General features: G+C 40.2%; 1 protein-coding gene across 1 annotated transcript in view; it reads right to left on the bottom strand.

Annotated features, from left to right (window-relative positions):
- Positions 1-14,272, bottom strand: part of LOC109414400 (MOXD1 homolog 2) — a 100,734-nt gene extending 86,462 nt beyond the window's left edge. Inside the window, exon 1 of the mRNA XM_029875422.2 lies at positions 13,110-14,272. The gene's annotated coding sequence lies outside the window, so the exon portion shown is untranslated. The remainder of the gene's footprint in view (positions 1-13,109) is intronic.
- Between the last annotated feature and the right edge of the window lie 1,320 nt (positions 14,273-15,592).

The following is a 15,592-nucleotide window of genomic DNA, read 5'->3' as shown; positions in this document are numbered from 1 at the left end:
TTGTGTATTTGTTTATTTGTTTATTTGTTTTTTTTTATTTGTTAATTTGTTTATTTGTTTATTTGTTTATTTGTTTATTTGTTTATTTGTTTATTTGTTTATTTGTTTATTTGTTTATTTGTTTATTTGTTTATTTGTTCATTTGTTCATTTGTTTATTTGTTTATTTGTTTATTTGTTTATTTGTTTATTTGTTTATTTGTTTATTTGTTTATTTGTTTATTTGTTCATTTGTTCATTTGTTTATTTGTTTATTTGTTTATTTGTTTATTTGTTTATTTGTTTATTTGTTTATTTGTTTATTTGTTTATTTGTTTATTTGTTTATTTGTTTATTTGTTTATTTGTTTATTTGTTTATTTGTTTTTTTTTATTTGTTTATTTGTTTATTTGTTTATTTGTTTATTTGTTTATTTGTTTATTTGTTTATTTGTTTATTTGTTTATTTGTTTATTTGTTTATTTGTTTATTTGTTTATTTGTTTATTTGTTTATTTGTTTATTTGTTTATTTGTTTATTTGTTTATTTGTTTATTTGTTTATTTGTTTATTTGTTTATTTGTTTATTTGTTTATTTGTTTATTTGTTTATTTGTTTATTTGTTTATTTGTTTATTTGTTTATTTGTTTATTTGTTTATTTGTTTATTTGTTTATTTGGTTATTTGTTTATTTGTTTATTTGTTTATTTGTTTATTTGTTTATTTGTTTATTTGTTTATTTGTTTATTTGTTTATTTGTTTATTTGTTTATTTGTTTATTTGTTTATTTGTTTATTTGTTTATTTGTTTATTTGTTTATTTGTTTATTTGTTTATTTGTTTATTTGTTTGTTTGTTTATTTGTTTATTTGTTTATTTGTTTATTTGTTTATTTGTTTATTTGTTTATTTGTTTATTTGTTTATTTGTTTATTTGTTTATTTGTTTATTTGTTTATTTGTTTATTGATTTGAAAATCATAATCAGTTCAACTTGTTTTTGTTGTTCAAATATCGGCGTGATTACAATACTCCCCATTTTCGCATTTCAAGCACCTCACTACTACCAAGAAAATTTGAATTCGCTTATAGCGTACGCTGCTCCCAACGGAAAAGCCTCCAGTTTCGCCTTAAGCCCGGATCTCGTTCAAATTCCACATCCAACAGCAACAACAACGCAACGCAGATGAGATGTGAGTTTGTCCGTCCGGCGGTCCGACGGTCTGACGTTCGATGGTTGGTCGCCGAAGGTCGACTTTGAAATTCGATATCTGTTCCGTCGTCGTCGTCGCTTTGGTCGTTCTCAGCGCATCATAGACGAAAATGATGAACTGAGGACTGAGACGCAGCGCAGCGCAGCTTTCCAGTTCCAGAAAGAAATTGGGCGAAACAATGCGGTTGAAATAAAACACGGTGGACTTAGGATTTATGTTTTCCTCCTTCTCAAGTGGAAGGTTTGTTCGGTTCGGTGGAAATGATGAGAGGCTTGTGCGTGCAGCTTCTGTTTGGTCCTGACCGGGTTTGTCTTCGATGGAAGTGCACGGGGGCCAGGTTTCAAGGTTAATCTCGGTTACAAATTAATCTTTTTGTTGTATAAAATGAGAGAAATATGGAGATATTGAATTTCGACTGGATATTTCGATTGAAGGTGTGGAGCAGACCTTTCGTACCATAAGCTACATGGATAGTTTCAGTATGGATGTAGCTAGAAATAGGTTTCAGTCGAATAAATTCAAGGAGAATTTTCTCTACTTTTAATAGTCTAATTCTAATTGCGAATAGGTTTGGACGAGTGATTCCAAAAAAAATATGAATTCCGTTAGGCCCTAACGGTTAGGGTAATAAATAGCATTGGTTATAGATTATCTTGGACCAAAGAACTCAAAAATTTATATTAGCTTGCTGATTTTTGCATTATTTCTACAAGAATTCCATAAAAGTTTAAGACAGTATTTAGAAGTCATCATGAACTCTCTGGGAAACACCTGGCCAACTTACAGTTTCCAAGCCCCAGTGGAGTGGCCATTCACTGTCCTGAGCCAAAGCGTGTGACCTATCAAACTTTATGAATGTTTAGCCCCAGCTGGTTACATGGACAACTTTTCTACGTGGGACCGCTTGGCCATGTTCCGGACTCAAGGTCATGTCCCTAGGGATGTGGCCACTGACCTGAGCCAATCCCTAGCGTGCGATCTATCAAATTTCATGTTTTGTCAACGTCAGCATTCCCAGGGTTAGCAGCTTCCTAGCAGATTTATCTCGAAGATCTTCTGCCATTTATCCTAGGATTTCAATCAAAGTTGCTCCCGGATTTTCCCGCGAGTTTTTGTAGGTATTTCTCTGAGGATTTTTCTAAGTATCCTCTCAAGATTTCACATGGAATTCTACTGGTATTTTTTCCCTGAGAATCCAGAATTTCTCTAAGAGTTATTCTTCTTAGTGGATTCCTCATAGAGTTCTTCTTAAAATTCCCCCTAAAATATCTTCAAAATAGCCCCTGCGATTTTCTCCTGAGCTCTTCCAGCAATTTCTATCAAAGTTGCTGCAGGGATTTTTCTTCATTTCCTCCCAAAAACTTTTCTGAAATTCTTCTCGGAAATTTTCTCTGAGTTCCGTCCAGATTGTTTTCTATAATTTTCTACAGCGTTGCCGCCTAGAACTACTCCAGCGTTCCTCCAGCAATATATCCACAATTTTCAATGTGGATTCCTCTTGATGTTTTCCTGAAGTTTTCCAATGGTATCTCGAATTTCCTTCGAGTTTTTCCCAGCGTTCTTCTTCTATATTTGTTTTTCAAAATTCATCCCACAATTCCAAAAGAGTAACTTAGAAGAGTGTTTGTAGATTTTTTTAAGACGAATACAAACGGATAGGTAGGGAAGAATCCCGGAAAAAAATCTAGAGAACACAAAAAATAAAATGAAAAAACTGGAGAAACTGCAGTAGCAAACTTCTTGAAAAATTCAAGGAAAAATCCCACGAACAAAAACTAGTAAAAATTGTGGAAATCTGAATGAAACATAGCAGAGACTTTTTATGAAGATATATTGGAAAAAACTCCCACGATTTCATCTGCAGATTTGTCCAGGATTTCTTCTTCTGTTTTTCTGAATTTGCTTTCACCTGCGTAGCCGTTTAATTCTTTCAGGATTTTGTCCAAAGTTTCTTCGGAATTGCTTCCCACATTCTTTCTGGGATTCTTCCTTGAAGACATGAATCGAGTAAGGATTCCAAAACTTCTCTCAGAGTTCCTCCCAGGATTTCTACTGGTATGCCTTCCAGGTTAATCTCCATTGGAAAAACTAGCATTCTCTGAATTCTAGCGTCAACATCGGCACAAGACAAATGACCGACATTGTAGTTGGAAATGAAAATTCGTCGGTAGAGCGGTCGTCGTTGGATGAATTTACAGAAGTACTGTAGGAAAGTTTCAATCAATCACTGGTTAAAGAACAAGAGGAATGGACACAATCTGTTGTGAGATGAAGAATTAACCGTGTAACAGTGCACTACCCAAGTAACACAAGTAACATTTTCAAGTCAAGTTGGTTCGAGGAGGTTGTAAGAACCATCATAAATCCCAATTTAAATCATCTTGGATTTAAGCGGGTTGAGAAAAAAATAGCCATCAAAATGTTGCCACAGAGCATCTTCTAGTCAAATGGAATACAAGAGGTACTTAGAACCATTATGAAGCCAAAGTAAATGGCACTAGGTTTTATGGCGGTTCTCTAAACCTCTACAAGACTCATTGGTCACCAAAATGTAACTGGGGTTCGCGGAGGCGGAGGTCGCAATATGAAATCTACAGGCGGAACAAATTATCATTAAGAGGCTTACTCCTAGACAGTGCTGTCATGGTATAATCAGTGCTGCTAACTCACGGTTTCTTAATTTCAGCAGCTCCCCCATACTGGTACGCCCCCCACGGAAATGATTTCAATAATGCGCCCTATGTATTTGATTTAAATTACTCTTCCTAATCTTTGGTACTTTGGTAAAAGAATAAAAACTGCCAAGAATTTCATCTTTAGGCATTTATCGAAGTTTTTTTCATGGAATGCAAGAAGAACATTCTTGCAGGAACTCCTTGAATGATTTCAGCGAGAATTTCTCCAATGATTCCTCCAGGAATTGCATTTTTTTAAATGCCCCAGGAATTCATAGAGGGTTTCTTTCAAGGATTCCATCAGGAATTTTGCTTGAAGTGTTGTCCGTGTTTCTCCAGGCATTCCTGCAGAGATTCCTTGAAAAATGCAACTCCAGAGAAGTTTTGCTACAGTTTCAGGCAGATATTTATCCACAGATTTCCGCAGGAGTTTTTTGAAGATTCTTGCAGGATTCCTTTAGGTTTTTTTTTTCTGAAAACTTGATTTTTTTTTCTAGAAATTCTTTCAGAAACTCTTGTCGGAATTCCTTCAAGGTTCTTACATGTATTATTTGTTGAAATTTTCCAGGGATACCTACAAGATCTCCTGCAGGAATTATTCTTTGGAATATACTTCAGAAGTTCCTCTGGAAAATAGTTGAGATATTTTTCTGTAAGCTCCTTCAGAAGTTCCAGGGACTGCTTCATGCATTCTTTACAGGTTTTTTCTTCTGATCTTTGTTCTGATTCTACAAGAATATCGTCCTAGATTTTCTCAGAAGCTCGCTCAGAAATCATTCCACGATTTATTGTTTGTCACCACTCCGGATTTTTTCTCCAGATATTCTTCCAGAGATTCCTTTAGAAATACAATTGCTGCAGGAGTTCCCACGGAGATTTCTTCAGAGATTCTTGCAGAAATTCCCCTAGGGATATCTTCAGAAAATCCGATTTTTTTTTCTAGACATTCTTCGAGAAACTCTTGTTGGAATTCCTCCGAAGTTAATACATGTATTCCTTGTTATAATTCTCCTGGGATACCTTCAAGAATTCCTGCAGGAATTTCACCAGAAATCCCTCTAGAAAATACACAGGAGATTTTTGTGGAAGCTCCTTCAGAAGTTCTTCAGGTATTGCTTCATAAACGCCTTATAGGTTTTATTCTGATTTTTCTTCTGAGTCTTCAAGAATTTTCCGAGATTTTTTCAAGAGCTCGTTCGGACATCACTCCACGATTTGGCATCTCTCCCATTTTTTTTCAAGAAATCCTATTTTTAAATACCTAAGGGGATTGATTCAGCGATTCTTCCAAAAATTCCTCCAGTATTTTTTATTATTTTTTCTAAAACAACTGCTGGGTTTCCTGCACAAATTTTTGGAGGTATTACTTCAGAAATTGCTTCCGAGTTTTTGCCCACTAACCCATTCAGGAATGAAACAAGAAATTCTTGTATAAATTTCTCCTGAAGTATTCCCACGAGTTTTTTCTAAATATTCCTTCAGGACAATGATTTTACCAGTCGGCTAGTATGTCTGAAATAGACGTAAAAACTTGAAGTATTTTTAGGCAAAGTACGTTTAATTGGCAAATTGAGAGATAAATTTGTGAAAAAATTACCACTTGTTTTGGTGGGATTCGAACCCACGACTCCGTTATCGCTAGTCCGGCGCTTTAACCAACTAAGCTACAGAACAAGTTACAACTCTGCAGAATAGAAAGTCATAGTTTGACTTTCTATTCTGCAGAGTTGTAACTTGTTCTGTAGTTTAGTTGGTCCGGCGCGCCGGACTAGCGATAACGGAGTCGTGGGTTCGAATCCCACCAAAAAAAGTGGTAATATTTTCACAAATTTATCTCTCAATTTGCCAATTAAACGTACTTTGCCTAAAAATACTTCAAGTTTTTACGTCTATTCCTTCAGGAATTTCACCAAAAATATATTCAGGGTTTCCTCCAAGAATTATTTCATTTCTTTAGATCTGTAATTTCTAAAGAAATACCTGCTGAATGCTTGGGTTTCCTTCGAATTTCCTCAAGGTTTTTTTTGGAAATCTCTTCAGGATTCTTTTTTTTAATGCCTATCTATATATTCCTTTATAAATTCTTTTAAGTTTCCCCGCGAGTTCTTCTAGGTATTCCTTCAGGAAATTCTCCAGGAATATATTCAGGGTTTCCTCCAAGATTTATTCCATTGCTTTTGTCTGTAATTTCTACCGGAATTCAAGCTGAATACTCTTTGGGATTTTTCTTTAGATTTTCCACATGAAATTATTTAGAAATTTCGTTAAAGGTTTTTTAACTGGAAATCTCTTCAGACCTTTTTCCAAAACCTTCGCCATAAATTCCTTTGTAAATTCTTTCAGAAATTTTGATATTTAAGGATACAAAACAGATGTCACTCATTCAAAAAATCTGAAAGCATATCTGTAACAATTTCTGAAGAGATCTGTGATCGTATTCCTGAAGAAACCCTAGAGGAATTTCTGAAAACATAAACCTGGCGAAGTTCCTTGGGAAACCTTTGGTGGAATTGGTAAAAGAATCGATTTCAAAAAATTTAGGGGTTACTGGAGAATTTTGTGAAAGTACTCATGGAGTGGACGTTTTTTTATTTATGACATTTTACACCAACAATGCATTCGTGTCAGGGACGTGTTATTGGAAGGAATCAGTTTTGGAATATTTTGAGAAACGCCTAAAAATAAGGTCAGCAGAGATTACTGAGCAAATTTCTAAAATTTCTGAAGGAATTCAGATAAAAAATCCTAAGACTTTGTTTAGATAAATTTCTAAACTAATTCGTTAAAGAATTCGTGAAGCAAATCTTGAAGAAATTTCTGGAAACATTCTTAAGAGGCCTTTCTCTTGTTTTTTTTTCTTCGTAATTTCATCACAGGTTGTTTTTGAAATCTTTTCAGATTTTTTTCCGTAATACTTCTTCATGAATTTCGTTGTAAATTCTTCCAGGAATCTCGAATATTGGAATTAAAAGGTACAAAACCGATGATACTCATTCGAAGAATCTGGATAAATTCCTGAAGCAATTTCTAAAGAAATACTTGGCTGAATTTCTTAAGAAATCTTTGGAGGCACTCATGCAAGAATTCTACGAGGAATGTCTTAAAAAATTCCGGAGGAATGGACTGAGAAATTATAAAAAAAAATCGTGGAGAAATACTCTAATAAAGTTACTGGAGAATTTACGGAAGGTACTCAATCAGTAGACATATTTTTCGAAGAAAGCTCTTTTGGAATATATAAAAAAAAACACCTACAAACAAAACTGCAGAAATTCTGAATATATCTCTCTGAACTTTCTAAAGGAACTCCTGTAGAAATTCTCAAGACTATGTTTGGGTTATTTTATGAATTATATTTTTGAATACTTCGTAGATGAAATCCAAAAGAAATTCGCTGTATGATTTTTTGTAGGTATTTTAGAGAAAATCTTGCTGCAACCGCTTAAAATTATTAATAGAGAATATCTTAAGGAATACCTGCATGATTTTCTGGATGAATCGCTTGAGAATTTCCGGAAACCATTCTGGCGAAGATTTACATCGTAATCGCTATGGGATTTCCTGAAGAAATCTCCACAGCGGGTTGTAAGAAATCGCTGGAAGATTTCCCTAACGAGTATTAGACAGAATTCCTGGAGTAATTCCTGGCAGAGTTATAAAAGGAGTTCACGGAGTCCCAAAAAGAAATCCTGGGAAGGAATTCTGAAGGAAATTTGTAAGGAATTTCTAAAGGAATCTCTAGAGTCATTTCTAAAGTAACTCCTGGAAGAATTAATAAAGAACAATTTGAAGAATTTCTATGGAATTCCTGAAAGATTACTTTAAGCAATCCCTGGAAGAAATTCTGAAGGAAACTTTGGAGACGTTTCTGAGGGAATTTCTAAAACAATCCCTTAGGAGACCAATGGAAAATATCTTGGATGCATTTCTGTAGAACCAGGCCCTTGCACAGAAGTGGCGCCAAGGGAGGGGTTCTTCCCAATTTCGGCAAAAGGCGGAGGGGCGCCTAGTGTATCAAGCGTCAGTTAACACCCAACAAAACCACCCCCCCCCCATTGTGCACGGGATTGTGTGGGATTCTATAGAGAAAAAAAACTCTGGCGAACTTTATGAAGGAATTCGAGAACAAAATTCTAAAAGGAATCCATTAAAACAAATTTCATGGAGCAATTTCGGAAGGAATGCGGGGAAGAATTTATGACTCAAGTAACATTTTGAATGTCAATTAATCTTGTAAAGGATCTAAGAGCCGCCATAAAACCCTGTTCCTTTAATTTTGGTTTTATTATGGTGCTAAGAAACTGTTAAAGTCTATTAGACTAAAAAATGTTGCTTGAGGATGGAGTTCTGGAGTAATTTTTTGCTCGAGTGAAATTCAGGGTCAGTTTTAAAGGAGTCACTCTGAAAACTTTACTTCCAAAATTTCGTTAGAAATCATGGAGAAGTACCTGATCAAATTGTTGAAAACTTTTATGAATATCTTTCCAGCTGCAGCAGATGTCGATAAGATTTGTAGTATATTTTTTGTCTGGACCCTCTGGAATAAGGAAATGTTGATGGAAGAATTTCTGAAATTTTAGAAATTATTCATAAATTATTCTTCTATCAAGTGACATTTATAGAACTTGTTCTAGTAATTATTCACAGCAAACAAGTTTGTCAGAGATACCACACGAACTCGACAAACGCCTTCATTATTCACAAATATCAATATCATTCTCACGTTGCTGCACGTACGCAACATTCCAATTGCAAGTTTCTCCTAATGCAGCAGCAGGTCTCGACACGACGACCATGCAATCACCAACTGCTCCAAAATCAATCATCACCGCCGCCACAAACCGCCGCAAATGTTCAAACCGCAGCCCGACTGGGTAATTACAGCACCGCCCCCTCCGGCGACCCCGCACGTAACTCGATATTCTGCGTGTGGTTGATCGTTGTGCTGATCGTATGGCGAGAAGCAGCGAGACAATTATGCCGAATGCTAGAGACACCGTCGCAGTCGGAACGAACGACCTTCACAAACCCTCAGGGCGACGGGCAGCAGCATATCAACTGCAGCGCCAAGTTGGAGTTGGAGTCTCGCGCCTTCTGAAAGGTGCTAATTGTAGCGCCTTGAAATCGATCTCCAATCCGCGCGCGCACTCTGGATTAAATTATAGCGATCAACGGCGAGCAAAACCGTCCGTCTGTTCGCTTGGGGAACGAGTTTCGAGACACACGGACGCGAAGCGACGGGACGGACCGATGGAAACTGGAGCGGATCTCAGTCCGGATCAGTTGCTGCGGTTCAGTACCGGTTCGCAGAGTGTTATGAAATGTGATCGGTCGGTAGGATGGGTGATTCTTGCGGAGTTCATCGGAAAAGGGGCGTCTCCACGAGGGGAGAACACTTGTCACAGTGTTGTGAAATGTGATGCGGAAACCGGATTGCGATTCCGGTTCGAGCGATTTGGGTGGGCTGATTCCGTTCGAGTTCGTGCTCCATTTCAATGATGTCGTGGCGATCAGCATGATCGCTGTGGAATGAGTTCTAAGAATTGAAGAGGATCCTAATTGCCTTGTAGAACAGGCTTCCGAACTAATTACACCCGGTCGTAACCACTCAATTATCCGCAAAGCAGCTTTCTCCCGAAACAGGATGCATCGGCGCGCGGCTTTTGATCTTACGGTGTAACTCACGCACACTCGCCCGGATCAACGAGCCTGATGGTTTCCATCATCCGCATCCACTTGAACGGCTCCGATCGGGGACCCAGAATGCACCCGACTTACCGACTACGGCCCGAAAACCGCATCACTCGAGTAACTAAACGCAGAAGGAAGCATTTCATTATCTCAACGCATCAGCGACGATGCTGCATCAGCAGCGGATAGCGTTTTCTCCGACTTGCCAAACAATAACAACGACCGAACGAGTGCACCGCACGATCACGAAGATCATCCGGCTGCACGGGGCGAACCGCACCGATCTCGTTCCCTCTCCCGCTCTTTCTCACGCGGGCCTGGAAGGGCCCTAAAATAACAACAACCATCTTCCCGAAACCGATACCATATGGTCCGCTCTGTAGGTGAGGTTTTGCGTTTAAGCCACTTCACTTAAGCCAAGTTCTGTTCTTCTTCACGATCCGCTGCTGTAGTCTTCAGTGTTCTTCGCTAGCTTCTTCCTATTCTGTCGTTTCGGGTACTCGATAGATAAATATTTACACCACACTAAACGATCGATTTTCCACACAGTTCTACTGGGTCTAGTATCATCACTGGTTCCCTCGCTCCAGATCAGTAATGTTAATCCAATTTCCTGTCTTCCACTGTTTGCTTTAAAACAATCCGCGGCGGTCGCCGCATGACGTTTCTTCGAATTATAAATTCCGAGTCCTCTGCGCGGCTTCGGTTCTTCTCGGTCGAGTTTCTCTCTCTCCGACTCGATTGAGAATAATTTATTGCACATCGGTTTATGACTCGGGCAGTGAAAGGATGGGTATGTGTGGTGAATACGTTGTTGATCGCAAAAACTCCCTACAATACCTCTGGAATCGAACGATGACAATCCACCGTGCCGTGGACGTGCCATACGCTTCCTTTTGCCATTACCGCGTGCACTGTACAATGCGCTGCCAGGAGGGGTCCGGGAACGATCCTGGCCGTTGTATATATTGAATTAATTACGCGATCCCATCGGGGGGTGGAGCTGTCGAGTGCAATTTCGCTTCGGTCTGTCAAGTCATCTTGGACGGGGAGAAAAAAAAATATGAAGAAAGCCCGTAGATGAGTGAGTCGTTTTAGCAAATGACAAACACGACTCCCTTCAACAGATGTGTCACTACGCTGCTGCTGCCATCGTCATCGGCATCGCCATCGTCGTCTTTGTCGTTAAAACTGATGACGATGATGGAGGCGATTCGAGATAGATAAACAGCGACGTTATGAAATGACGAACATTCTTCGAACGTTCTATTTTTAATGATCGATATTAGAGTGGAGCTAAGTGGCGAGGTCGACACCTACTCGCTGGATAGGCGCGGCTGGGGATGGTCGTGTCAACAAATGCGTTGCAGCTGTTGACGGCGAGAGAAAAATGATGGCCGGGGTCAATTTGGGTGGAGAAAAATTTTGAAATCAGCGTGGGCTCAAATTGGTCCCAATGAGATCCATTACGGTGGATTTATGATATCCTAATGGAATGTCATCACTGTTATGGAACGGGAGATTGTGCAGTGATGTGCTTGTCACATCGGAGCAGATCTCTGGGTTCATCATAGTAAAATTTACTGTCGATCAAGCTGTTCGATTCCCATCACTGTCAAAACGTATACTTATTCGTTTGTTTGAAAACATTGAAGCAAGCTAAATTAGGAACCACGAAGACTCTGAGTAATACATAACACTATGTTGGACACGAATGCCAACTTTTTTGGTAAAGTGTCTTTAATAAAATATAATAATAATAATAATAATAATAACACTATGTGTCTTCATTGCATTATACTTGAGATTCAGACTCTTGTGATTGACTCCGAGGAACGTTCAGAGTATTTATGTCATTCTCTGAATGCCAAACTCAGTGTTGTTACTGAAATCCACATGACTATATTTACTATTTTGGAAATTCCATTGGATGAATAATAACGCTTAAAGACATTAAGGTTTATTCACATAGTTCATAATAGATTTAAACATTGGAGGAACTGCCAAACAATTTGCTCTACAGACCTATATGGATAAATACTATATTATAGGAGCTCTCGGCAGATGAACCATTACGCTGTGGACTCCGTGACTAAGCTACGGAAGGTCCCATCATCTCGTTGCAAATTGAGCAACACAAATCGAGCGTATCATCACAAATCAAGTCCGACGAAAACAGTTCAGAAAGTTGAGTTATGATCGCTCCTGAACTGTTCCACTAAAATTCTGTGAGTCCGCTTGTTAACATACATCCGAGGAATGTCACAAGTTGGCTCCATCACCAAACTAGACTCCCGTTTGTCCGTTCCACTTTCGTGGAGCCGGAGCCACTCGGCCAGCTTATGAAAGCATAAATATCTTTATTTTTAACCCGATAGGTGACAGTTTCACGCCTGATACACCGCCGCCACCACCGTCGACGTAGCTGTTTGTCCACGGCGGCGGTGCGAAATTTATGCCCAGACAGCTGTCGTACCGTGCCACACAGGGGCCAGCAGCCACTACCGAGCGATGGATACTCCCACGAGCAAATTAGCGATCTCGGTATCCATAAATTATAACCTTCAACGGCGGGCGGTACCGATGGCGGTGGCCTTCGATTAACCTCAAATGGAGTCTCATTTTCGACTCGTCCAAATTGGTGAGTGGAGAATTCCAGCTGGCCCGCTGGACCAGGCCAGCCCCCGCAACAGTGGAATGCGTCCAGCGTTCCACTTCAACATTTCACGGTGGAAATTATCATAACATTAATTTGGAATTGATTTCCTACTCGAAGCAAACTAGCCGTCTTTGCTATGTACACCACGCTAGCATTCCGACGAGAAATAATCGAACTGTATTATTACTTTGTTTGTTTGCTTCGCTCGGCTCTTCGAGCCGTTCAATAACTCTCTTTCCCCACTGAGTTAGCCAGCTAATTTTCATATGATTCATCGTATTTTCCTCCTCATGGATCTATCATCATCTCCATCAGTGAAGTGGAAAGGAATTCCAATGTAGCTCTCCCATCGATATACTCCACGGCGACTGCAGCGGCGGCCTTCAAGAGCTACCATTTTCGTAATCTAATTGAATTCGAAAATTGTACACAATTACTCTATTCCCACATAAACTGCCCACTCGCTGTATGTACTCCAGTCATTTCTCGATGAAAAGCCCTTCAACACACATAACGCCAGTAGCTCAAGCAACTGTTAACCAAACAACAGCCTCAACCAGTAAGCCAGCTCCGGGAAGCAACTCACAATTGTTTTTCGATTCGTTCGCGCACTTCAATTTTCCATCATTCAGACCAGCAGTTCCACTTAAACAAAAAAAAAACCTTCGCGCCCCTTACCCAATTTCAAGGGCCATAAAACCGGCTATCTGGAAACCGAAACCACCACAGATTTTAAAAGCCCAAAACGGGGCTTTCTTTTACGAGTCGAAACCATTTTTACTGCCCAGGACAGGAAATGCCAAGACAGCAGCGCACTCATTCACACGCCCATTTACGGCGCTAGGTTCCTATCCGTAGAGAACGGAATCATCACGAAATGCTTTCCGGAACACCAACCTGCTTGCTGATAAGGAACTTTGGGATGTTCTCCAGCCGCACACAACACTCCGCTTTTGACTCCGCTTGTTCACTATCTCTGCGTGCCGGTTCCGGTTCTCTGCGGTCTTGATCCAATATTTGCGTTCAGCTGATAAACGCTTCGAAATTTTATGTTTTCTTCCTGGTGAGCACACTTCGCTTCTTCTGTCGAACAAAATAATTGTTTCACTATGCGCTTCTTTCACTTATGTGCGCTCGCTTGCTTGCTTGCTTCACTGTTGATCACTTCCGTCGTTCGGTTTCGCTAATCACTTTTCGGTGTGATTGAAACTAGCTTCTCTTCAATCACTGCCCCCAAAAAATATTTCATCGCTTATCGACTCCCGCACGTCGGCACTGTTGCAGTAATCCATAATCGGTTTAGTCACACCTGGGCACCGCAGTAAAATCCATCAATCATCGAACACTTTCCTTCCAAGGTTCTACAATGCGCGTACGTAAACACCCGACCCCGAAATTGCCTCGATTCGCAATTACAATTTCGCTCCTTTCCTTCCTTCAACGGATAAACGCACCACTTGATACCAGTTCCCGCCGCCCTCGACGGTTTCCTACATGCACCGACACGTCTTCCCAATCACACGCGATAGCTGCTCAAAAGCCGCGCTCGAATTCCTCGCTTTCAACATCAGCAGCAATCTTTGCCTTCCGCCTGGAATCTGCCTCTTCTCAGTGGCCGGAGATCGCACTGCTTCATTCGGTCGTTCGTCTTCCCGCAGCCTTCCAGCAACAAAAACAACAAACCAAAACCGAAAGCAAAAAAAAATCGTTCCACCCGTGTCGAAACGAACCAACAACCGTCCGGCAGCGCGCAACACAAAATCCGACTTAACTCTAGCGATGTCACGACGAAACTAAAACACCCATTTGCCTGCACCACCGGCAGAAGGGGGAGAGATGTGTACACAAAACACGGCAGAAAAACTCGTGTATGTTTGCTTGTATTGTTGTTGCTGCCTGCCTAGCTGCCTCCTCACACCAAGTCGAACGCATCACCCTCGTTTATTCAATTCCCACTGGCACGCTGCGGCTGCACCCCATGCATTGAACAACACGCCGCCGTGCCGCGGCCACACTCATACTCATTCGCACAATTAAAACTCAATCCATCGCCATCGTTGTCTTGTCGTTCGCTCGACTTCGACAGCCACGAAGGGAACGAACCTAACCCGAACCAGTTCCCCCACCACTCGGTTCGCTGGATCGACAGCCGCTGGAAAGGGAAACCATGCTGCATGCTAGCCATGCAAACCAACTTATCTTGCGCTTTGCTGTTTCCCCCACCCTTGCAGCGATCGCAGCCGAAACCGGCCGATGCGATTACGAACCTGGACCGAACCGGTCCAACTTAACTGTAGTGGTGCCATCGGTTCCGAACGGTCGTGCTCGGCACGCATTACTGCCCGTTAGTATGGGACACGTTTGTATGGAAAAAATAAATCCTCGCTCCAGTCGACTTTTTTGATTCCATTTAGGTCCCATATGAACTGTGCAAAATTTCAGCGCAATCGGTGAAACTATAATTTAGCGCAAGCGGTTCAAAGTTTTCATAGGATTTACTATGGGAAAAGTTACATTTTCAGATAAAAATTCCCAGAGGTCGCCTCTTGTCTCCTAAATTCAAATCGATCAACGCTTCTTGTAGGAAAATCATTTATGAAACTTTTGCTATGTTCACACTGCGCTCTATATCAAGTAATATAGAGCGATTCTTGATATAGAGGCTATATCAAGTTCTATATTACTTGATATACCATACAAATCAGTTGTCATCCTATATTAGGAACGGAACGTGATATAGCGTATATCAAGTTCGTTTCGTAATATAAACCCGAAAAGTTGTGGTTGGCAACCCGGCCAACATAGCGCTGGGCGATATTTTATGTTGCGAAACGTCAAGTCGCTCGCAACCAAAACAAAAACTTTAGAAAAAATGAAAAAAAAACTTTGTGCACTCGGTGGATTCGGTACGGATTCAGTGAAAACAAAATGTTTCTTCTAGAGTTTCTTCCACAGTTTCTTTGAGAAGCCTGAACAATTTCAGCAACGCAAGCCAAGAAGCTCAACGGAACGGAAAGGAGGAAAGCCGGAACATCAACTACAGCATTTCCCCGTGAATCCCTGCAGCAGTTATTCAGGAACTTCAACAGTTCCATGGTATTCCCTCCAGGAGTACAATGAGAAGGAATTCTACAGAACAACTTTCACCAGCCCCACGGGAATTCCTCAAGACGTTCCACGAGAATCCCTTCAGCGTTTATGTGTGAATCCGTACATTCCGCGATGACATTTTTACCAGGCTGCATCATCAGAAATTAATAAGCATTTTTGTAGGACATCCCCCAGGATATAACCGGAATTTCTATGTATGTAGGTAAATTGCACCAGAAACTCCTCCAGGATTTCCCTGGGATTTTTTGCAAGATAACCATGATTAACTT

Source organism: Aedes albopictus, chromosome 3 (genome assembly GCF_035046485.1).
Source record: "Aedes albopictus strain Foshan chromosome 3, AalbF5, whole genome shotgun sequence".
Classification (NCBI taxonomy): Eukaryota; Metazoa; Arthropoda; class Insecta; order Diptera; family Culicidae; genus Aedes; species Aedes albopictus.
Note: the sequence above shows the minus strand (reverse complement) of the source record. Positions and strands in the feature narration are given on the sequence as shown.